General features: G+C 44.9%; 1 long non-coding RNA gene across 1 annotated transcript in view; it reads left to right on the top strand.

Annotated features, from left to right (window-relative positions):
- Nucleotides 1–477: 477 nt before the first annotated feature.
- Nucleotides 478–21,870, top strand: part of LOC141584832 (uncharacterized) — a 54,446-nt gene continuing 33,053 nt past the window's right edge. The window contains exon 1 of the long non-coding RNA XR_012518037.1: nt 478–1,280. This is a non-coding gene — a long non-coding RNA (uncharacterized LOC141584832). The remainder of the gene's footprint in view (nt 1,281–21,870) is intronic.

Raw genomic sequence — 21,870 nt, forward strand, 5'->3', positions numbered from 1 at the left:
TTTCTCACCTCTCCAAGTTCAGCTGCAGAGCAGCTGCGTTTCTCCACAGGCAGTGGGGAGACTCTGCCTTTCTCCTGAGCTGCAGCCTCTCTCATCACTGGCTTCAGGTGGTCCCTTTGAGCTCCCACAGCAGTCAAGCTTCCTGCTCATGATTAAAGGGATGCTCGTGCTTCTGAAAGAAAGCACCAGGGGCAGAGACTGATGGCTCCAGCCCAATCCCCAGGTCTCCCGGAGCTGGCTTCCAGGACAGGCAATCACAGACTTTGTGGGGAGGAGCCATCTCCTTTGTTCTTATGTGTTGCTTCTTTCTTGTTACCCAGGCTCATGTTAATTGCTTTTCTGACTTTTTTTCTGGCAAGTGATTTTTGCTGCTGCTTGTAGAGGTGACATGGCAAGCCCACGAGGGAGTGATAACAATGACCTGATGCCAAGCCGAGGAGGCTGGGGCCCCTATTCGGGGTAGAAGATAATGAAGTCGAGTCATGAACAGTTTTTTCTAAATGGTCAGTGATGCAGGCTCAGAGCCTTCAGAAATGAGGGTATCCTGTGGCCAGGGCTTTCCTAGAAAGTCGTTCCCTTGGCCTTTGTGGCTCTGGCACACCACCCTTCCTGGTGCAGGGACCTCAGGATGCAGGAACCTGTGCATGGGGCTGGATGACTTCTAAGGTCTTCCAGGAGCTTATGACTGTCAGTAGCACAGAGACTAGAACTGTGATGATCCTGTCTTCCAACTACCTATCAGAACATGTGGTCTGTTAGCCCAGATATTTATTCCACTTACTCTGTGCTAAGCTGGAGACATGACAGTGAATAGGTCACAGTTCCCGCCTCAGGTCAGCTCACAGCCTGGCTGGGAGACAGACCCACACTTAGATAATTATCATGCAGCAGGGCGAGTACCAGGATCCAGCGATGCACGGGGGTTATTCTGAGCACAGCGGCGAGGTCTTAGGGGCCAGGGCAGGCTTCCCGGAGGCGGCACCAACACTATTGAGTCTTGAATAGGCAACGGTTAGCTGGGCCAGGCCAAGGGGAGTATAGGGGTGAGGAAGGAAGAGCTGAATTCTTTTCCTGCCTGAACCACCCTGTTTAAGAGCAATACGGGGAAACCAAGCCATATGAAGACGGGACATTGACAAGCACAAGTCTCTTGACTTTACAAAACAAATTCTAAACTCCCTTTTTTTGGTACTAGGGTCTCAAACTCGGTGTCCAGCCACCCAAGCTCTGGCCTGTGTGGCCCCTTCATAGTTCTTCCTGACATTTCCTGGGAACCACAGGTGAGTGTGGCCCAATAATCCTTGCTCCACTCAGCGATTGTCTGAAATGTGGGTTCCCTTAGTGCCCAGTGCCACATGGAGCACGGGGTGGGTGCTCTTCATGTCTTTGATTGCAGCTGCGTGTGCGTTCGTCTCTTACCTGTCAGGATGATCAACAGGAACTCGGCAGTTGTAATTAGCATGAGAGTTACACGTGTCATTAGGTTTACAGAGTAACATGGGCCAGGCCAGAAGATACGTCTGCAAGAGGTCTCCCTGGTAACAGCTATGGTCAGAGGAATAAGGACGGCAAGGACTTCCCAGGTAGACACCTCTTCTATTTTCTTTCTTTTTTTTCGAGACAGAGTTTCACTCTTGTCCAGACTGGAGTACAGTGGTAAGACCTTGGCTTACCACAAAATCTGCCTCCCAGGTTCAAGTGATTCTCCTCCCTCAGTCTCCTGAGTAGCTGGGATTACAGGCATGTGCCACCACGCCGGGCTGATTTTGTATTTTTAGTAGAGATGTGGTTTCTCCATGTTGGTCAGGCTGGTTTTGAATTCCTGACCTCAGGTGATCTACCCGTCTTGGCCTCCCAAAGTGCTGGGATTACAGGTGTGAGCCACTGCGCCTGGCCCCTCTGCTGTTTTCTACTGGAGGCAGGGGCTGAGACCTTGAGTGGGGAAATGCCAATGTGGGCCAGCTTCTCTTCGGCACCATTTGTCCTCAGGCTGCATTTGTTGACTTCGCCATTGTTATTAGCTTTTCTAGGGGGATAGTGAGATAATGGGAGGCGATGTGGTTGACATTGAAAAAAAAATGTTGCCAGGATTTGGTGGCTCATGTCTGTAATTCCAGCACTTTGGGAGGCTGAGGCAGGTGATCACCTGAGGTCAGGAGTTCAAGACCAGCCTGGCTAACATGGTGAAACCCCATCTCTACTAAAAATACAAAAATTAGCCAGGTGTAGTGGTGCATGACTGTAGTCCCAGCTACTTGGGAGGCTGAGGCAGGAGAATCACTTGAACCCGAGAAGTGGACGTTGCAGTGAGTTGAGATTGTGCCACTATACTTCAGCCTGGGTGACAGAGCGAGACTCCACCTCGAGAAAAAAAAGTTATTGTGTATATCGAAGGTATCCAACATGATGTTAATGTGATTTTATGAAAAGCATCCTTTGCAGTCAAGTAGACCTGAACTTGAATCTTACGTCTGCCACTTCGGCTGTGCAGTTTTGAGCACTTAACTTCTTTTAATGTGATTTGTTCATTTATTAAATAGGGTTAATCATGTCTGTTTTTTATCTGTCTCCAGAGGGTGTTGTGAAGATCCAAGGACATAGTGCATGTAAAGCACATTCTTCTTACTTTTGATCACTCTGAGCTGACTGTAGTGGCTGTAGTCATTCATTGAACAATTATTTATTGTCCACTTATTGCTAGGCATTGTTCTGGGTTCTGGGGAAGCAGTAATGAACAAAAGTCTCTGTTCTCATCAAGTTCACATTCTGGTGGGGAAGCTTGAACATAAGTAAGTAAACAGAACAGGATAACTTCAGATAGTGATGAAAGCTACAAAGAAAAAGAAACAGGTCCATAGGGTGGAAGTGATTTGGTGGGAGGCCCGAGGAGGCTTTAGGGAGCACGGTGGTCTTTGAACCAAGAACTGGAGGCCAAGAAGGGGCTGGGCCTGCGGAGACGTGAGGAAGAGCAGTCCAGGCAGAGAGAAGAGCAAGGGCACAATGTGCTGAGGTGGGAAAGCGTTTGGCAAGAAAGAAGGTGCTTGCAGGAGGAGCACTGTGAACTCTGGGGAGTGTGGGATGAGGAGAGGAGCAGGAGTGAGGTCCATGCATGTTCCCAAACTCTGTGCTGAGGTGTTCTTGTTGCTGTTGTGACTTCAGAGAGGATCTGTGGGATATTTTAAAGGTAAAAGGCGACACTCAACTTCTGTTGGGCTCCATGCAAATTAGTAACTAGTGGAGGATAGCTCGAAGATTCAACATTAGATTGCTCTATGTTTTTTTTTTTTTTTTTTCTTGAGATGGTGTCTCACTGTCTCACCCAGGCTGGAGTGCAGTGGGGTGATCTTGCTCACTGCAACCTCTGCCTCCCAGGTTCAAGAGATTCTCCTGCCTCAGCTTCCTGAGTAGCTGGAATTACAGGCAACTGCCACCAAGCCCAGCGAATTTTTGTATTTTTAGTAGAGATGGGGTTTCACCATGCTGGCCAGGCTGGTCTTGAATTCCTGACCTCAGGTGATCCACCTGCCTTGGCCTCTCAAAGTGCTGGGATTACAGGTGTGAGCCACCACGTCTGGCCTGCCCTACATGTTTTTTTGATAAAACCATATTTTTATGAAGCTGCATTTTCAGTTTTTGTCACTTGCTATGACATAAAACAAGTACCATGGGAAAATCAATATAGAATAGGAAATGAGGGCGGCTGTGACTAATCCAATTCCAAGGTTTGAGAAGTTGTGCAGTGTCCAACAAGCACACACATCCCATTACTGAGAAGTCGTGGCTAAGAATAAGGTTTTTTTTTTTTTTTTTTTTTTTTTTTTTTTTTCTAGTTTATATGTATTATTTTTTCTAGTAGCTACAAAGTTGTTTAGGACAGAAATACTTCTTACTTTGGGTCTAGCTACTTAATACACAGAACAGTTAGGTATTTCTTTAGGCCTAGAGTTACTGTGAAAAAAATTATTGAGACATTAAGGGCATGATAAACAGACAAGGTTGGGAACTCCGGGGCTAGGTCATGAGATGTCATGAAATCTTTCTCATTTCAAGCTCGCAAGCGTATATTGTTGTCTTTTCATAGACCCAGGGGTGTGTGTTTCTGTGCATGTGTGGGTAACCTAAAAAGGTCATCTAGATTTTGTAACTGGGAGGGTCCCCAACCTGCCTGACCGTTAGGATCACCTGGGGGAACTTTGCAGAAATAGTTTCCTGTGTCTCTGCCCTGGGGATTCTAATTCAGTGGGTCTGACATTTGAATCTGAGTTCAAAGATCTCTGCTGTAATGCGCATTCTTTCAGGCAGCCAGGATGGCGCGATTGGAGCCGGCCTGCCTAGATTTGGGGGTCCTGGTCGTTATACGTTGTGCCCGGGGCCAGGCTGTGTGGCTTTTTCGGATCCCCAGGCGGAGAAGGGGCGTGGAGCACGTGTCTGTTGGAACCCTGGGGGAGGTCGGTGCTAGGCACACTCATATCCATCTCCAATCTGGGTGCGCGGTGTGAACCACCCGAAAGGAAGACGATTCCCTCCGTAGGAAGCCCCTGCCAGGAGAGCCGCCACCTCCCAGACCCAGTGGACTTGGTCCCGACCGTCCTCCCGTAGGGTTTCTGGGGCGTGGCAGCGGAGCGCGGCTCGGGGAGACGCGGCCGGGAGGTGGCAGCAGCGGCCCTCCGGCAGCAGCGAGGCGTCCCGGGGGGCGGGGACGCGGGCGGCTCCGGGCGGGCGTGGTCCCTCCTGCCGGCTCCCGGGCTGGCCGGGCGGACCCCGGAAAGGGGGAGCCGCGGGGACGCAGCGACAGACTCGGGCTGCGGGCAGTGGCAGCCCACGCCTCCTAGGGGTTGCAGCCCTGGGCGCCGGTGTTGGGCCAGTCTCCCGGGCCTGGCACGCCCTGATTTGCTCTGTACCCATGATTTGTGGCGGGGCAAGACGTTAAGCTGAGTAACACCGAGGTGAGCCACGGTCCTCGGCACCAGATGAGGAACCACTGTCTCAATAAAGTGTGATGTGGAAAATCTGTGTGTCTACATGTGACTTAAAAATATCTCCTTTGCTGACGTCGAAAATTTCACTATTAGAGATGCATTCTTTTGTCCTATCTATTCAAGGCCCTGGGAGGGAGGCTTGCGTTAGAACGCGAACTCTTTAGGGCGGGTGAATGATTTAATCTCTTTGTCGGGAAGGGAAGGGGTAGCCCTTAGTACTCAAGACAAAAGGACTGAAGGCGCCTTAATTGGTACTTGCTAATTAAGCCCCAGAGACCAGAGCACTCCCCGGGAATTTTACTTTAGAGAGAAAGCTCATTGCCCCTGGAGCAGCCCTGTATCCACTTCGTGAATGTTTTAGAGAGGGTTAATGGGGCACTAGCATAGTATGATTAGTTCAGCTCATTGGATATTATTTTGTAAAAGAGGCAGCATCTGTACTAGCACTCTAATAAATCATAAAACTACTCTCTCCATTTCTGTTCCTTGTACCTTCTTTGAATTAAGAAAATACTGTGGTAGGGTACAGTGAACTTTTGAGCCAGAAATTCCTGGCTGGGAGAGCCCTCTCTGCCTTCTGTTACTGGATCTGTGATTCTGGAAAACAGCCTTTCTGAATCTCAGTTTTCTTTTCTGTAAAATGGGAGAAATACCGCCTACTTGGATGGTGATGGTGAGCATTAAATTGAATACCGGAAGGAAAGTACTGGTATTTGTGTACTGATTTCAGGTCTCAATGCTGTGTGTGTAACGATGGTGACCCTGAGAGCTTCCCTGCAATTCCAATTTTTGTGTCTCGTTCTCAGTGACACCAGTGATGCTGTTAAACAAGGGCAGTCAGTTTGTGGATTGTCACAATGCACACTGATGTCAAGGGGACACTGCCGTCAGGTACAGAGGGCACCACAGTGACCAGGAACGGCTGTCCTTGCAGGCCAGGTTTTAGGAGGCTTTACCAGAAGGAATGGAAAATTCTAGTGGGCACTAAGGTTGAAACAGCATTTGAGGACTGGTTCTCCACAAAACCTTAAATTCTTCAAGGCATTTGACATTTGCTTATTTTTGTAACAAATTAAAACATATCCTGTATGTGGGTTAGAGATCTTCAAATTGTAAATATCTTGAGGCAGGAGTGAGGTTTTATCTTTTAAAGGACAGGCCCCTACTCTCCTACGTAATGAGTTTCTAAAAACGAATGTGAGCACCAATCAATATTTCTCTGGTTGTTAAAGTCAAGAATAAAACGATATTTTTAAGCTCCCAACTGTGCAGGATGAATTCTGTACACTTTTATTTCCCTCTGTTCTCCTTCCCTATTTGAAAGTTTATTAGTTTATGGACTTGGGATCTGGATTATTCATACGTTATTTTTTGATGTTGTATGTCTCTTGGTTCTAGGGTATTTTTGACACATATTCTGTCTTGTAACCACAGTTAAACAATTATTTTAGACCAACTCTCTGTGTGTAATGGCTTCAACACTCACTGCTAGTCCTCTGACACTCTGTTTTTCCGATTCTTGAGTAATTTTGTCATCACTTGGGCAGCTGAAATATATTTTAAAGTGATTTAAAGAATATGTGAGGGGCAGACACTCTGGGCTCTTTTGGTTGTCTGTCCTCAAAAACTAAAACTTATTTGTGAGTAAAATTTTCATCTAAATGTTTTCCTATCAAAACTGTGTAAGCTACTGTTCCATTGTAATAGAGACAAAGGTTAGCACAATTTTTACCCTCTCTCCCTCCCTCTCTCCTTCCCTCCCTTCCCTCCTTCCTTCCTCCCTCCCTCCCTCCCTTCCTTGCTTCCTTCCCCCCTTCCTTCCTTCCTTCCTTCCTCCCTCCCTCCCTCCCTCCCTTCCTTTGTCTCAATATACATAGAAAACCCTTAAACATTTGCTTATAATTTAAACACTTGTCAGAGCATTTCTGGATTTGAGTGTCTCTTGGTTACTTTTACCTGGAACCTGGTGAATCCAGTCCATTCCTCTCAGTTTCTCATCTTTCTGTCCCTTTTTGGGAAGTTTTCTTTAATTATATCTTCAATTATTGTATCTCTTTTGATTGTTCTAGATTCTTCTTCAGAAACATAACTCTTAGGCTCAATCTCTATTCCTGGTCTTCCACAACTATGCGTCTTCTTTTTAAATTACTGTATTTTATTGAATCTAAGCTAGTATTGGTTGTAAGAAGCACTATTATTATATGTTCAACTAAGGAAGAAAAAATGCTGCCAATTAAACTGTGACATAATGCCATGATTACAGTCCTGTGAAATTGGTAAGTTGCTCACACCATTCTCTCTCTTATTTTGATAGACTTCATCTATTTTGAGGGACTTGGCAGTTGCTCCTGCCTTCAGTTGCATTGTTTGGCATGTGACAGGCAATTCTTTTTGCATGCGTCTCAGTTACAAAACATAACACAACTTCTACTTAAGGATACCTTCCTTTCTTGGGTCCTGTCAAGCACTTAGTTTTTCTAAAAAAATAAAAAGAATTGCAGTGGTTGGTCCAGTAATAGACATTTACTTCAGTAATATCAAATTACATCCTGCTGCTTGAATTCCACGCCTTTCTGCATACATAATAACTTCTTGTTTCAATGCCAAACCATGGTGTAATCTTTTAAAAGACATTTTAAATGGCAATTAAACTCACATGTAATAGCAACAATATATACAATTCAATTAAAGTGCTAACAACATGAACAGCTGAGACCAAGTTCACCCATGCCCAGGCCTAGATGACCTCACCATGGCAGCTCCCTGGCTCAGGGTGATTATGAGATGCCAGTGATTGCAAGACTCGGCCCGATTTCAAAAGTGATGATGTGGCAACACAGACATCTTAGAATTAAGGAAATAAGATAGTTTTAATTCTTGGTGCTCTTTCTCTGTATTCTGAAAGCGTTCTTCCAGTTTGCCATCCATAACACTTCCTTAATTTTCTGTCATGTCCATTCCACTCATTTACTGCTTCTTATACATGGCTTTTAATTATTGTTTAATAATTTAATTTTCTTGGAAATATCTTTTTCTTATTACAACCAGCTTCCTTTATATTTTTTCTTGAAGACCATTGGCCAAATTCTTTTTCATAAGCTTGAAGACCCTAATAGTTACCCTGAGACTGTATTCTAGTTAATAGAATGTGAACGGAGGTGATGTGCATGACATATAGGACTTCTCCGTAAGAGCCTTTAATGAGTCATCCTCGGTTCTTTCCCCCCCAATTCCAGCTGAGTGCCATGAGAGGACAGTGGCAACCTTGGAGGCCTCACAGTGAAGGTGGCAGAAACTTTGTTAGCCTGGGTGCTCAGGGTGGAGAGCTACTCTTGCCAACTGGGAACATTTGCCTTGAGCTCTCTTGTGACAGATAAGTTTTTACTATACTTCAGCCAAGATGCAAATGTTGGATATATTTGTACAGCAGCTAAAAGTACTCTAATAAAACATGTTATGAAATCACCACGTACCCTAAAATATTAACAAAATTCTTGCAATATTTGTAGGAGAACTGCTGGATTTTGCTTTCTTAACTCATTTGCTGTTACTACTGAAAAAAGAGAATAACTTGGACAATGAAATAATCTCAAATGAGGTAATAAAATCATTACTGAGTTTTAACAGTCCCATCATTTCTGGAAAAAAAAAAAAGGAAGCTTTAGAATACCATTCTTCCCTATGTTTTAGAATACAGAGGGTGTAGTGCTAGTCTGATGTGTGCTAGTCTGATTTGCTCAGACATTTGCAGAGGGAAGAACGCTTACAAGTAGTAAGGGGCTGAAGTCTGAGTGGATAATATCTGAATTTTGTTTAATATTGTTTTGGATGACGTATTTTTTAAAACTCCACTCTGGCTAACTGCTTTCTCTTGATGTCTTAAAAAATCTTGCTTCACTGTTTATTTGATTAAAAATTTTTTTTTTTTTTAAAATATTTCACTGTTTATTTTAAAAGAATCAGAATTAGGTCTAACATGAACAAGGGAGCTGCCCCCATTACATTTTTGTAAGAACCTAAAATGTCATCTCACATGCCAGTCTTTGAAGCTTATCCTGTTATCAGTTTAACTCAGCTTGTTTTCTAGATCTATAGTATTTGTGTGTGTGTGTGTGTGTGTGTGTGTGTGTGTGTGTGTGTGTGTGTATGGTTTTCAGTTTCAATTTCATAGGGCCATATTATGTTTTTATATTATAAATGTCAACTTTAAAACATTTTCTTCTGGTTTCTGTAGTCAGTTGTCTTCAGAGGTGTGCTCTTTTTCCTAGTCTTCTGGGTGATGCCATGTTTGCCCTATTCTCTTAAGGTGAGTGTGGTGCTGTTTTTCCATTAGGCCTCATGAGGGTTTCCTCCCCTGTATCCCCACTTCCACCTGGCATGTTGCTTACCTTTAAACAAGTAGAGTTCCATGGAGCCTTAGTGCTTGCTTGCTAAAAGATGAAGTGTAGATTGCGCGGGTTGTCCTTGGCTTTGCTCACTGCCCTCCTCCTAGGTCTGTAGTTGAAGGGCAGTTGTGGTGCACAGCTCCTAACAGTCTCCATAATTGAAAGACATTCATCTTGTGCAGCCCTGCTGAACTGTCATGGGATCTTCCCCTACTTCTTCTGCTTATTCTCTAACATCAAGAACTGATGGGGGATGTGAAAATTGCACTCTCCAGCACAAACAACCTTTGTGCTTCCTCTAAGGCATGTTGTGAGGAAAATATGCCTTCCAAAACATGACGTGCCATTGCTAGTCCTCTTCCCCTCCCTACTCTGTGGTTTCCTAGTAATTGCATTCTATGAATGGATGTAGATAGATCAATGGAGAGGGAATAGTTTTCTGGCTCCTCCAAAGAGTAGCAGCCATAGTAGAGAGCCAGGTTTTCATTTGGCTTGGTCCTGGGTCTCTGAATGGGGTGTAGAAAGTAGGAGAGAAAGAAAATGTCTTATCATCTTTCGGGATGATGGGGCCGTTCTGTTTTATAAGGTGAAGAGGTGAAGTGTGGGCTGTTTTTCTCAATGCAGCTCAGCTTTAGTGACTTTATTTGGTTAGTAGAAATTCCTTCTAGATTCTGGTAACAGGTTGTTAGTCTTCATTTTCATTATTGTTGTGAGTTTTGTCATTTTTCTGTATAATAAGTAATTTAGAGAGAAGTTTGGTGATACTTTGTCAGGAACTTCTAGCCAAATGCCATTTTAAACTCTAAGTGGACATGATTTTATTTTACTTAAAAAAATTAGGTCTGGGAATGACCTACTTATTCGTCATGTTCTGTTTGCCTTAAACCACTTCATGAAGTGTCCATGGGCTCCAAGTTTGCCTTCCAATGCTTTTCTAAATCTCATTGCTGTCTGCTCCTTTGGAGGAGGCAGGGTTAGAGAGACCTTTTCTGGTAGCATGTAGCCATGCCAAGCAGTCATCAGATGGTGGGTAATTTCTTTTACCTGGCATCTCATTCAAGGTTCTTTGGGTGGTTAATAATAGAAACCAACTACAGCCAGTTAGGGGGAAGGGAAAGAGTAAATTGTGATACTGGGATGTCTTACAGGATCCCAGGACAGTTGGGCCTCTTAAGAGGTGGGACCAGGAGTTCTGAAGTTTTTAGGAGCCCATAGTCCTTGTTCATTCTCTTCCTCTGCTTCCCTGTAAAAGAAACATAAATTGTAAACAAAGTCCTGTTCAGGGTGCACACATGACTTTGCTCCTCACATGCAGGGTGTAAAATGGATGCCTCGTAGCTTCTGAGTTTTCCTCTTGTTTATCCAAGTACCTATCTCAGATGGACTGGATGCCTCTAAGTCCTAATTTCAGACTCCCAGGGAGAGAGAGAATCAGACTCCTAGGGTTTGGGTCACGTGACCACCCTATTCCAGTCAATATGGATGTGTGTCTGTGTATGAGAAGGTACAAGAATGACTACTGGCAGCTGTCAAAGAAGGGGGCTTATTGTGAGCTTGGCAAGTCCCTGCCACTCACGGCTTTTGAAATCAAACCTCCTAGATCCAATCCTAAGGGGAGCAGGACTTTCTGGCTGTGTGTTCCTTGGGTGGAATGGAGCACCCATCTTCTCATTGTGCCGTGGGGTCTTTGGGGAGCTCTTGTGAAGAATTGTCGAGTAATTTACAAGACTGCACACCTGCATCTCCAGCTGACTCCCATTACATTTTCCTTGGCCTTGTTCCCACTCCCCTCTAATCAGAAAGACTCCTTAATAAGAGATCCACATTAAACTTTCTTTCTAGCAGCGACATTATTTGGAAACCAAAGCTGTCCTTCAGTTCTAAAGCAGGACCAATCAAAGTGGACATGGCCCTTCTGCCACCATTACTTTTTTCTATGCAGATGGAAATGGAAATAGGTGTTTCATAGATGCATGCAATGGCATCCCGCTGAAGTTAGCAATGTAGGGAGGGCACTGGCATAGCGGGCAGAGGTCGGATTTGTTTTTGACACTGCCTTTCATGTAAAATGTCAAGACTTTGGGCAATTTTACAAATCAACCCAAATCTCAGTTTTTAAATTAATAAAATGGGGACAATATTTTATTTATCATCTTATTGAGTGCTTTAAATATGATCAAATATCTATAAATAGAAGACATTCTTTATTACATGCCTTTGGATGGACTATTCATCACTTTCTAACAAAGTTCCAATGGTTAATAGAGATTTGAGGTTTGACAGCAGGAGGAGAGGTGGGAATGCAGACAGAGTGATTAAATAATTCATCTAATCATACAAAGTAAGTTAGAGGCAGAGCTGGGGTTAAGGCTTAAACATAGGTCTTCTCCAGCTCCGTGTTTTTTCCAGCAGACCCTCCTGTCTCAGTTTGCAGTTGGCCCATTCTGATCTGACATGAAGGAAGAGACTTCACGTTGAGATCCAACCACTGCACTAGGCTCTGCCCACATGATAAATGTCTGTGCGTATTCTGGACGAGACTCTTAGTTAAAAGTGCTGACTGCTTTGTAAATCTGTACGCCTGGGAGAACAGACCTGTTGGTGTTTTCTCCTCTTGCTGCAGTGTGTCACGTACCACGGGGTGTGGAGGGGGAGATGAGAAAAACTGCATTAGGCAGGGACTCGGCAGAAATGAGGCAGACCCAGGGGGTGATTTTCTCCTCTATGCCTTCTGGAAACTTTTTGGGGTGAAATAGGGTTAAACTAAGTGACAAAACCTGAAGAAATGAGGCTTCACTTTCTTTGATTTTGAAGCAGCAGAGGAAGTGTGACGTGAAAAGCAAAAAGAGTAGGTACCACTATTAGAGCATGTTGTAGTTTACAAGGGCGTTCATGGGTGCTGGACTGCCGATCTTCACAAGCAACCCTGGGGGCCGGATTTTGTAATTGTCACTGTAATCAGGACAAGGCTCTGGATAACAAGTCCAGCCAAGATTAAGAACCACTGCTCTATGCTTTCCCCGAATTCATGGCTGGGGACCAGCTACCTTCTGACCCATTGCTTCTTAATCTTTAATGTGTGTAAGAAACACGCATGGCTGTTGTTAACCATCAGATTCTGAATCAGGAGGTCTGGGAGGGCCTGAGATGCTGCTTTTCTAATCAGCTCCCAGGTGATGCTGCTGGTCCTGGAACCACCTTTGAATAGCAAGGTAATCTGACCAATATACCTCCCTGATACTGACCCTGGGTATCTTCTGACCGAGGGTACCCAGCTGTGGTCAGGTGGACTCTCCCCTTTCCACATGGCCCCCTGTTTTCTCCCTACCCTCTTTGTATTAGGATTCTCCAAGGAATAGAACCAGTAGGAGACATATATATCTATATAGGAATTTATTATTTATTAGGGAGAATTGGTTCACACAGTTGCAAAGGCAAAGTTGCATGACAGGCCTTCTGCAAGATAGGGAATGAGAAAAGCTGGTAACTTGACTCAGTCCAAATCTGAAATCTCAAAACCAGGAAGGAGCCGGCAGGTGAACCCACAGGGAAGCCCTGAGTCTGAGGCTGAAGGCCTGAGAGCCCCCAGCAGGCTGAGGTTGCAAGTCCCAGCGTCAAAAGGCCAGAGGACTGGCATCTGATGTCCAAGAGCAGGGGGAGGGAAAGCAAAGCATCCCGCATGGGAGAGGAGAGAGAGAGGGGATAGGGCGGGGAGAGGAAACTCAGTAAGCTGAATATAGCCCCTCCTCTGCCTGCTTCGCTCTGGCCGTCCTGGCAGCTGACTGGATGGTGTCCTTCCCACTGAGGGTGGGTCTTCCTGTCCCCGCCCACTAACTCCCGAGTTCACACCCTCTGAAAATACCCCCACGGACACACCCAGAAACAATGCTTTGCCAGCCACCTTGGCCTCCCTCAGTCCAGTGAAGCGGACAGCTGACGTTCACCCTCGCACTCTCCAGCCACGTGGGTACGAGACTCCGCCCGTTTGTGTGGTTGCACCCTGAGCCATGGCGCCCCTTCCCTCCCACCACTGGCTTTGCTCCTGTGGCGCCCAGACTGGGCTTCCTTCCAGCACTGCTTCTGTTCCAGGGCTGGTGCCTTCGAGTGGCCCCATTTGTCGATGTCAGCCCAGTTCTAAGGTCTGCCAAGGCGGGAGGGAGGAAGGCTGTGCTGTGAAGACCAGAAAGCCTACTGTTTGGGATCAGAAGATTTGAGTCCTGCTCTGCTACTTCCTGGCTGTATGACCTTGAGCAAAACTACCTGGCCTCCCTGAGCCTTAGTCTCCTCACATGTAAGGGGATGAAGATTGATGCCTTATAGGTTTACTGTGAGATTAAATTAGATGATGTATGTAAGGTGCCCACATCAGAGACTGGTATGCTCTATAAGCAATCATCCTATTATTAAGGAGGTTGGAACTAAGCATTTATTGAATATCCAGCATGTTCTGTACTTGGCACTAAGTGATTTATAGACAGCATTTCATTTGAGCCACAGAACAACCCTGCATGGTGCACATGCTTTTCTCTGTGGTACTGGTGAGGTAATTGAAATCAGGAAGGGTAATGACTCACCCAAGGATGCACAGCGAGCAGGCTCTAGGGCCAGAACTTGCATTCCCATTTGTTGGACTTTGAAGCCTTTTGCAGGTTTTTTTTTTTTTTTGAAATGGAGTCTCACTCTGATGATTGGAGTGTGGTGGTACAATCTTGGCTCACTGCAACTTCTGCCTCCCAGGTTCAAGTGATTCTCCTGCCTCAGCCTCCTGAGTAGTTGGGATGATTTTTGTATTTTTTGTAGAGATGGGCTTTTACTATGTTGGTCAGGCTGGTCTTGAACTCCTGACTTTGAGTGATCTGCCTGCCTTGGCCTCACAAAGTGCTGGGATTACAGGTGTGTGGCACTGAACCTGGTTTCTTTGAAAGAATTATTGCTGGTTTGACAGAGAAGATGGGCTCAATAAACACATATCTTCTTAGATGTTTAGGGGAGGAAGAGCAGTACCTAGAGGGCTGAAAGGCAGCCTTGCTGCTCTCCATTTGCCCTTGGAGGACAGACTGGCAGACAGGAGAAGGCAGGTGAAAGATGAACAGCCCAGTCAGAAAGTGACTTTGATGGGTAGATACTAACAAATGCTGCCTGTCTAGCCCCTGCCCTGTGAGCTAGGGAAATGTAGGGCCTGCAGGAACTATAGGCTTTTGTGTCCCCCTCAAAAGCAAAAAGCATTTTTGTGTGTGTGTCCTAGTAGGTTGAGAAGGAGGAGCTAGTGGCAGCAGGGTGAGTAGAGTGGATGGGGAATGAATGAGATTTCCCTATGGCTGAGGCGTGGGATGGAACAGGGGCACACCAGCAGTCTCCCACCCAGTCTCCATGCAAAGGAGTCCTGTGGGTCCCAAGCTCACCCATGTCAACTTCTGCCAGACCCAGGCACTGCCCATTGTGAGTCTCTGCCTTTGCCACCTGTGGCACTAGGTTGTTGATGTGAAATGTAAATCGTGCCTCTGATAGAACAGCCTGACAGCGGGGAGCATGGTGATGAGAACGTGGAAACATACTGGGGAGGCTGCAGGGAGCCGGCGGCTCTGACTCCCAAATAACGGGCTGTGGGGCTTGTCTGGTCCCTTGCAGAGCACTCTTGCCCATCCCAGGCCTTGCTAGGTGGGATGAGGAAACCATAGAGTGAGGGAGGGGGACTGAGGTTAGAGACCTTAGATACGGCTGCCCCAGAGACTGGTAACTTAGCCCGCTGTCACCTCCGACCGGGCAAGCTGTGGCAGAGTGCCCGGCATGCTCCTCAGAACGGTGGCGGCATTGCCATGCTGCGCAGTAGGAGGACAGTGTTGCTGTTTGTACTGCCCTTTCGCACGTCTTAGCACAGACACTAAGATGAATCCATTTCATGGAGGAAGAGATGGAGCTAAGAAGAATTCAGCCAAAGTCTCCTGGCTTCCCGGTGATGGCGCCGGCTCTGTTTTCCTGGGTGGGAAACAGCACTCCACCTGACTTCATACCAGCTCTTGTAGCTCTAAAGCTTGTAGCCGTCTATCTTGAAAAATTTGCAGATTTTTACACAATTACAGGGGAAAAAAGAACTGTGATGTATGCTTCTTTATTTATATAGCTGGATTCATACATTTCTGATAGTTCTATTATGTCTCACAGTTACCAAAATTCTTTTTCTCTGAGACTGAGGAGTAAGGTCTGCGCAGAAGACGAGTCCTCTCTCCCCATCCTTGTAACTGCTAAATTGAGACCCTCTAATTCACTTAAAGCTTTATTTATTTTTAACTTTTCATTTTGAATTAATTTCAGTTTTAAGAAAAAACTTGCAAAAATAGTACAAAGAATTTTCATACACTCTTTGCCCAGATTCCCCCAAATGTTACCACTTTATATAACATAGAGTATAATGATCAAAATCAGGAAATTAACATTGATAAGATACTATTACATAATCTGTAGCCCTCATTCAAATTTTGCCTGTTTCCCCAATACTGCCCTTTTCTTAGTCCAGGATCCAGCCCAGGGCCAGACATTGCCTTGGCTGTCACATCCCCTTAGGCTCCTGTAATCTGGAATAGTTCTTTAGTTGTTCTTTGTCTCGCATTATTTTGACATTTTTGAAAAATACTGACTAGTTATCATCTAGATCATCCTTACTTTGGATTTCTGTGATGTTTCTTTGAGATTTAAATCCAGGTTATACATTTTTGGCAGGAATGCCGCAGAAGTGATGTTGTGTCCTTCCCAGAGCATATCAGGAAGCATGTAATCAATTTGTTTTATTATTGGTGATAACTTTGACCTCTTATTTAAGGTGGGACTGCCAGATTTCTCTACCGTAAAGTTCCTATTTTTACTTTCGTAATTAAAAAGTATTTTGTGGAGAGATACTTTCTAGATATCCTGTTTCTTATCATATTCTGCCTGCCGATTTTAGGATTCATTAATGATTTAGCCTGAAATAATTATTTATTTCCATTTAAACATTTTTTTTTTTTGAGACAGGGTCTTGCTTTGTCATCCAGGTTGGAGTGCAGTGGTGCAATCTCGGCTCACTGCAGCCTTGATCTCCTGTGCTCAAGCGATCCTCCCACCTCAGTCCCTGAAGTAGCTAGGACAGCCAGGACCACACACCTGGCTATTTTTTTTTTTTTTGGTATTTTTTGTAGAGACAAGATTTCATCATGTTGCCCAAGCTGGTTTCGAACTCCTGAGCTCAAGTGATCTATCCACCTTGGCCTCCTAAAATGCTAGGATTATGGGCATGAGCCACCGCGACCAGCCTGAAATAATTATTACTGTGGAGTTTAATTCATATATAAATATAAAGACAAATATAGTTATAAAGCAAAACTAACAGAACTTTGTAGGCATATTGGCAGGAGTGTATCACTTACATCTGGAGCACTATTTGCTTGGTTCTCTTCATATTTTGATCTCATTTAGTACAGTTTAGTCAGTTGTTAAGTACACAAAATGTTGAACGTCACGTCTTCGCCACTGTGTTTACTTTCAGGAGTGACAATATTTCAGCTGCTGCCTGATCGTTCCATCTGATTCATCCTTGTCTTTCAGAGCAAACAGCCCCACTGGAGCTCAGCACTGCCTTCTAAATTTGATCTGAACTTAAGCTCTGTCTTTTCTATTTAGGCTGAAGATATGTGGTATTGCTCTGTGTGCCCCAGCAATTCTAATTTCCACTCAGGACCAGCCTTTTCTTGGTGAATGACTCAGCATTTTACAATCTGACATTTTAACAGAAGCACTTTGCTATTAAACTGAAGCCATATATTAAAGTTAAACCCTGAAGCAAGCATGGGTCCAACAAAGGTTAGACAAAGATAAGACAATTTGTCACACCTACCAGCCTGCAGTGCATAGCAGGAATGAAATGAGATTCCTAAACCAGAGCAGGCTGGGGCCTTTGACTTCTAATTCTAATGTGGAGAAACTCTCCCTTGAGGCAGCTGTCACTCTGGAATCTGACAGACCCTCTCTTGGCTGCGTTGATAGACTATTATTAGAGGGGTTCTGTGCTTTAGATCTGAGTCCAGTTAGGACAGAGTATTTTAAGTAGGCTTAAAAGTTGAACCAGGTGTGGTGGCTCACGCCTGTAATCCCAGCACTTTGGGAAGCCGAGGTGGGTGAATTACCAGAGGTCAGGAGTTTGAGATCAGCCTGGCCAATATGGCGAAACTGCATCTCTGCTAAAAATACAAAAATCAGCCAGGCATGGTGCTGTGTGCCCAGAATCCCAGCTACTTAGGAGGCTGAGGCAGGACCATCGCTTGAACCCGGAGTGCGGGTGTTGCAGTGATTTGAGATCACGCCACTGAACTCTAGCCTGGGCTACAGAGTAAGACTCTGTTTGGAAAAAAAAAAAAAGTTGAACTTTGAAATTGGGAAAATTATAAATTACAAGTGAGTTGTTAATGATTTTTGTTTTGTACCAAAGAATGATTGATGGAATAGAAAAGAAAGTCTATAGAAAGCCTTCCTGTATGAGCATCAAGAGGGCAAGTAGTCCATTGAGTAACGGTTCTTCCCGCATCATGTATTTCAGGTGTACAGAATTGTTGATGTCTTCCCTGCTCACAGAAGTCCTGGCCAGGAGGGAGGGCTATTTGAGTATAACCCCTTTTTGTCTGTGTTCTCCCTATACAATAGTAGTGATCCAGGGCACTTTTCTTTGTTAGTCTTGCCATGTCTTGCTCTTCCTGAGTACGGGAGGTGAGGAATAGGTAACTAGGAGGAGAAAAGGAGAGGACGTGAATGTTGAACAGGGGGAGAAAGTGAGGGAAATGCAGCTGTTTCTGTCTCTGTCCCTTTCCAGTATCCTACCGTCCAAATCCTGATACTTTAGGTCCTCTACATCCTCCAGTGAGGCCTTAGCACCCCTGGAGATTCAGCCCCACCTCTCCTAGCCCACTGCAAACTTGTTTGTCCCTTAGCAAGCAGTCTTAAAGCCAACCCGTAGCCCTCAGGCTTGCCAGAGCTCTCTGCTCTTACCTAGAATCTACATCATTTAATCATTCTTCCATCAATCATTTATTGACACCTATTCTAAGCCAGTCTAAGGGTTGTGCTAAGTATTGCATATGTTAAAAAAATCCCAGACATGATTCTTACCCTTAGGAAACTCCTGGTTTAGTGGGGGGACACGTTTTTAAGTAGATAATCATAATGCGGTAATAAGGTAGCATTCACGAAGCACCATGTATCCCTTCAAAATTGCTCTACTCATTTAATGCCCGTGATCACCCTCAGAAGTAGGCGCTGCTGTTTTATATAGTTTACTACAGATGAGCCACAGTAAATAAAATTATTTATTTATTGTGTAAATAATTTACCTAAGGTCATACAGCTAATAAGTGGCAGAGCCGAGATTTGAACCCAGACGAGCTGGCTCCAGAGGTCAGGCTAATGACTGGTGTGCTTTACTGCCTTGAAGTGGGTCAAATATGGTAGTGGGTACCCTAAGTGTTAAAGGCACATGGGGCAGGGCCTGGTGGAGGTGATGGGGTGGTTGAGGGTGGTCTAGGTCTGGTGAGGTGTAGGAGGTAGCTTGGTGGGGGTCTGGGCAGATGAGGGTTCCTTCCCTCCCTCCTTTGTTTTTCCTGCCTTCAATATTTCCTGAGCATGCATTATGTGCTAGGCAGGCTACTTACTAGGTACTGGGGACCAACGATGAGCTTAATGTAGCCTGAGAGACCCTTGTACACACCCTACTTCCGAGAGCCATGTGGTCAGTGCTCTACTAGCAGCATGGACATGAGTGGCTGCAGGAGTAGTGTGGAGGACTTCCTGGAGGAGGTGAGGAGTCCATCTTGTGGGAAGAAGGGGAAAGTTGTACTTGGTTTGGCTGCTCCAAAATGCTTAAGAATAGATTTTTTTTTTTTTTTTTTTTTTGAGATGGAGTCTCGCTCTTTCACCCAGGCTGGAGTGCAGTGGCACGATCTTGGCTCACTGCAACCTCTACCTCCAGGGTTAAGCAATTCTCCCTGCCTCAGCCTCCCAAGTACCTGGGATTACAGGAACCTGCCACCACGCCCAGCTATTTTTTTGTATTTTTAGCAGAGATGGGGTTTTGCCACTTTGGCCAGGCTGGTCTTGAACTCCTGACCTCAGGTGATCCGCCCACCTCAGCTTCCCAAAGTGCCGGGATTACAGGTGTGAGCCACCGTGCCTGGCCACGTATAGATATTTAATCAAGTCAATTCAGCTCTGAGTTCCTGTTAGCCAAGGTTGGTGAGAATTACTTGGGGGCAGCCCCCTGACAAGGTTTTCCAGGAACCCCACAACGGATGTGGGTTTCATTCTGTGGTTTCCACTCTGCAGGTAGCTGAGACTGCTCTTCTACCATCTGTATAGCACTGTGTTGCCTCCTGAACCCGTCTTGCCCCCCAGCTTCCTGTCCAGACCAGCCTGGTCTCTTGGACAGCTTTGGGGGTGACACCAGTCTCACCATGCCGCTCTGTAATTCCCAAGGCCCAGGGCTTGGTGCCTGCATTTCACCTGGCCCCATGCAGCCAGCAATCTGCACAATCTAAGCCCTCACCAACCAGCTGTCCTGGAGGCCACCCTCCTTTCTCCTCAATTCAATTGCAATATGGAACCATATTGACTGTCCCCTGGTGGCTAGGGAGCCTTGGCCTTGGGAACAGTGCTTAATTCTTTTTTTTTTTTTTAAATGGTATTTGGGCTCTGGGGTACATGTGCACATCCTGCACCCTGCAGGATTGTTGCATAGGTACATACATGCCATGGTGGTTTGCCGTCTCCATCGCCCTCCCCCACCCATTGCCTACATCAGGCATTTCTCCTGGTGTTATCCCTCCCCATCCTCCCTGCACCCCTCGCTGTACCTCCATCCCCTCCCCTCCACTCCCCCACCTAGCTCTGTGAGTGTTGTTCCCTTCCCCATGCCTAAGTGTTCTCATTGTTCATCACCCGCCTATGAGTGAATACATGTGGTGTTTGGTTTTCTGTTCTTGTGTCAGTTTGCTGAGAATGAAGGTTTCTAGATTCATCCATGTCTCTACAAAGGACACGGACTCGTCGCTTTTTTATGGCTGCATAGTATTCCGTGGTGTGTATGTGCCACATTTTCCTTGTCCAGTCCATCATCGATGGGCATTTGGGTTGATTCCAGGTATTTGCTATCGTAAACAGCACTGCAATGAACATACGTGTGCATGTGTCTTTATAATAGAATGATTTATAATCCTTTGGGTATATACCCAGTAATGGGATTGCTGGGTCAAATGGAATTTCTATTTCTAGGACCTTGAGGAATTGCCACACTGTCTTCCATAATGGTTGAACTAATTTACACTCCCACCAACAATGTAAAAGTGTTCCCACTTCTCCACATCCTCTCCAGCATCTGTTGTTTTCAGATTTTTTAATGATCGCCATTCTAACTGGCGTGAGATGGTATCTCAATGTGGGTTTTGATTTGCATTTCTCTAATGACCAATGATGATGAGCATTTTTTCATATGTTTTTGCCACATATTTTTCCTCTTTTGAAAAATGTCTGTTCATATTTTTGTCCACTTTTGAATGAGTTTGTTTGTTTGTTTTTTTCTTGTAAATCTGTTTTAGTTCTTTGTAGATTCTGGATATTAGCCCTTTGTCTGATGAGTAGATTGCAGAAATTTTTTCCTATTCTGTTGGTTGCCAGTTTATTCTAATGATTGTTTCTTTTGCTGTGTAGAAGCTCTTAAGTTTAATTAGGTCCCATTTGTCTATTTTGGCTTTGTTGCCATTGCTTTTGGTGTTTTAGTCATGAAGTCCTTGCCTATGCCTATGTCCTGAATGGTTTTGCCTAGGTTTTCTTCTAGGATTTTTATGGTGTTAGTTCTTATGTTTAAATCTTTAATCTATCTGGAGTTAATTTTTGTATAAGGTGTAAGGAAGAGCTCCAGTTTCAGTTTCCTGCCTATGGCTAGCCAGTTTTCCTAACACCATTGATTAAACAGGGTATCCTTTCCCCATTGCTTGTTTTGGTGAGGTTTGTCAAAGATCAGATGGTTGTAGATGTGTGGCATTGCTTCCAAGGCCTCTGTTCTCTTCCATTGGTCTATATCTCTGTTTTGGTACCAGTACATGCTGTTTCAATTACTGTAGCCTTGTCCTATGGGACACATTTAAAGCAGTGTCTAGAGGGAAATTTATAGCAATAACTGTCCACATGAGAAACAAGGAAAGATCTAAAATTGACACCCTATTGTCAAAATTGAAAGAGCTAGAGGAGCAAGATAAGAAAACCCTCAAAAGCAAGCAGAAGACAAGAAATAACTAAAATCAGAGCAGAACTGGAGATAGAGACACAAAAAAATCCTTAAAAAAATCAATAAATCCAGGAGCTGATTTTTTGAAAATATCAACAAAGTAGACAGACTGCTAGCTAGATTAATAAGAAAGAAAAGGGAGAAGAATCGAATAGATGCAATGAAAGTGCTTCATTCTTACCAAAAGGAAACATTCCTTTCCAGGGAC

This window comes from Saimiri boliviensis, chromosome 6 (genome assembly GCF_048565385.1).
Source record: "Saimiri boliviensis isolate mSaiBol1 chromosome 6, mSaiBol1.pri, whole genome shotgun sequence".
NCBI lineage: Eukaryota > Metazoa > Chordata > Mammalia > Primates > Cebidae > Saimiri > Saimiri boliviensis.